Below are 2,500 nucleotides of genomic sequence, written 5' to 3'. Positions count from 1 at the left end.
TTGGGCGCCCTGTTTTTTTTCAACCAATAGATGTATGTCTCTGCGGGCCGCACCAGGCTGGTGCTCCCCACAGCTTCACGCCACCCTGCTCCGCCCGCACGCCGGCGTGCAGGTGGCTGCTGCTAAAGGTGGGGAGTGTATGTGCGGTCCGGGTGGCTTTCCTCTGGCGAGGGAGAGACCTTAAGCAAACTCAGAGACAAATCTTGACGGTCGATCACTCGTAAAAATAAAACGTGACAAACTTTGTGTTGGTTCAAGTACGAAAGGATCTCTGTCGGCTTGGGGGTACGCCCGTTTCCGTTTCAACTTGTCTCGCGAGGGTGGTTTCGGGGCCAGCAGGAGAGCTCGTCGGGGTAGCAGGCCCTGCAGCCGTGGTCACCGCCAAACCCCCACAACTCGAGCAAGTGAAAAAAAAAGTAACAGGAGCGAAAGCATCTCTGTCGGCTTGGGGGTACGCCCGTTTCCGTTTCAACTTGTCTCGCGAGGGTGGTTTCGGGGCCAGCAGGAGAGCTCGTCGGGGTAGCAGGCCCTGCAGCCGTGGTCACCGCCAAACCCCCACAACTCGAGCAAGTGAAAAAAAAAGTAACAAATAAGAAAGGATCGTCGGCTTGGGGGTACGCCCGTTTCCGTTTCAACTTGTCTCGCGAGGGTGGTTTCGGGGCCAGCAGGAGAGCTCGTCGGGGTAGCAGGCCCTGCAGCCGTGGTCACCGCCAAACCCCCACAACTCGAGCAAGTGAAAAAAAAAGTAACAAATAAGAAAGGATCGTCGGCTTGGGGGTACGCCCGTTTCCGTTTCAACTTGTCTCGCGAGGGTGGTTTCGGGGCCAGCAGGAGAGCTCGTCGGGGTAGCAGGCCCTGCAGCCGTGGTCACCGCCAAACCCCCACAACTCGAGCAAGTGAAAAAAAAAAGTAACAAATAAGAAAGGATCGTCGGCTTGGGGGTACGCCCGTTTCCGTTTCAACTTGTCTCGCGAGGGTGGTTTCGGGGCCAGCAGGAGAGCTCGTCGGGGTAGCAGGCCCTGCAGCCGTGGTCACCGCCAAACCCCCACAACTCGAGCAAGTGAAAAAAAAAAGTAACAAATAAGAAAGGATCTCTGTCGGCTTGGGGGTACGCCCGTTTCCGTTTCAACTTGTCTCGCGAGGGTGGTTTCGGGGCCAGCAGGAGAGCTCGTCGGGGTAGCAGGCCCTGCAGCCGTGGTCACCGCCAAATCGCCACAACTCGAGCAAGTGAAAAAAAAAGTAACAAATAAGAAAGGATCGTCGGCTTGGGGGTACGCCCGTTTCCGTTTCAACTTGTCTCGCGAGGGTGGTTTCGGGGCCAGCAGGAGAGCTCGTCGGGGTAGCAGGCCCTGCAGCCGTGGTCACCGCCAAACCCCCCACAACTGTTGGGCGCCTACCTGCGCGGGGCAGGAGGACACTTTCCGATTTCAAATCTCCGTTTGCCGAGTCCACCCCGAACGCACGCGGGCGGGCGGGTTCGCATCACCCTTCGTCACAAGGGGCGAAGCCCGTTCCACCGTCTCGTCAGTAGTGCCGACCGGTCTGTGATCGACGAGGGGAGCCACACCAGGTCCGGCCCTGCTGCTTGGCGGCACCGCGTCGTCGGGAGCTCGCGACAGACGGAGGGTTTCGGTGTACTCTCCAGCCACGGGAAACGAAGCCGGTGATGCAGGCGCCGGTCTTTCGCTCCCAAATCGGCTGGGTTTACATCGTTGCTATCTAGTCACGCTCCCTTCAAACCCGACGGGGTACCTATTCCCCTCACCCGTCTGTGCGTATACAGCCTCTTTGCACTTGCGGGATGGGGGTGGTGGTTTAAAGACTCTCGAGTTGCCGCCCGTCGGTCTCCGAGCTCCGTGCAGTAGTGATCCCCAGCGAACTGCCAGCAGGGCGAACGAGCGATCCCGCTCTCGGTCGGGGCGCCTGGCGTCGATCGGTGGTCGGTGGCTTGCGGGCAAGCTGCGCTGTGAGTGTGGGAACGAGTATGACGAGCCGTTGCCGCGACTCCCAGTCCACCTCGGCGGTGGCTGGGCCGGGCGGGCGTCTGCTCGGGCGAGTGCCGCCCCCGCCTCCTCGCAGGAAGTCCGCTCGCCGACACGCCGCCACGTGCACGCGTCAGTGACGCTGCCGAACCGATGGCCGGTGCCCGTTCCCGCCTCTGCTTTTCCTAGGGCAAAGCTGCTGCACGCCTCGTGATACTAGGCGGGCGACATGGTGGCGGTGATCCTGCCTCCGTCGCTGCGGTGCGTTGGGGCACGCATCGCCTCTTGGGCGCCCTGTCCTCCTCCCCCCAATAGACGTATGTTTCTGCGGGCCGCACCAGGATGGTGCTCCCCATCGCTTCACGCCACCCTGCTCCGCCCGCACGCCGGCGTGCAGGTGGCTGTAGCTCAAGGTGGGGAGCGTATGTGCGGTCCGGGTCGCTTTCCTCTGGCGAGGGAGAGACCTAAAACAAACTCAGACAACTCTTGACGGTGGATCACTCGGCTCGTGCGTCGAT

General features: G+C 61.0%; 1 non-coding gene across 1 annotated transcript in view; it reads left to right on the top strand.

Moving 5' to 3' along the window:
• Positions 1-2,463: 2,463 nt before the first annotated feature.
• LOC140472402 (5.8S ribosomal RNA) overlaps positions 2,464-2,500 on the top strand; it is a 154-nt gene continuing 117 nt past the window's right edge. Inside the window, exon 1 of the ribosomal RNA XR_011957614.1 lies at positions 2,464-2,500. This exon is cut by the window's right edge and continues 117 nt beyond it. This is a non-coding gene — a ribosomal RNA (5.8S ribosomal RNA).

Source organism: Chiloscyllium punctatum, unplaced genomic scaffold (genome assembly GCF_047496795.1).
Source record: "Chiloscyllium punctatum isolate Juve2018m unplaced genomic scaffold, sChiPun1.3 scaffold_321, whole genome shotgun sequence".
NCBI lineage: Eukaryota > Metazoa > Chordata > Chondrichthyes > Orectolobiformes > Hemiscylliidae > Chiloscyllium > Chiloscyllium punctatum.
This window is presented reverse-complemented; position numbering and strand designations above follow the sequence as displayed.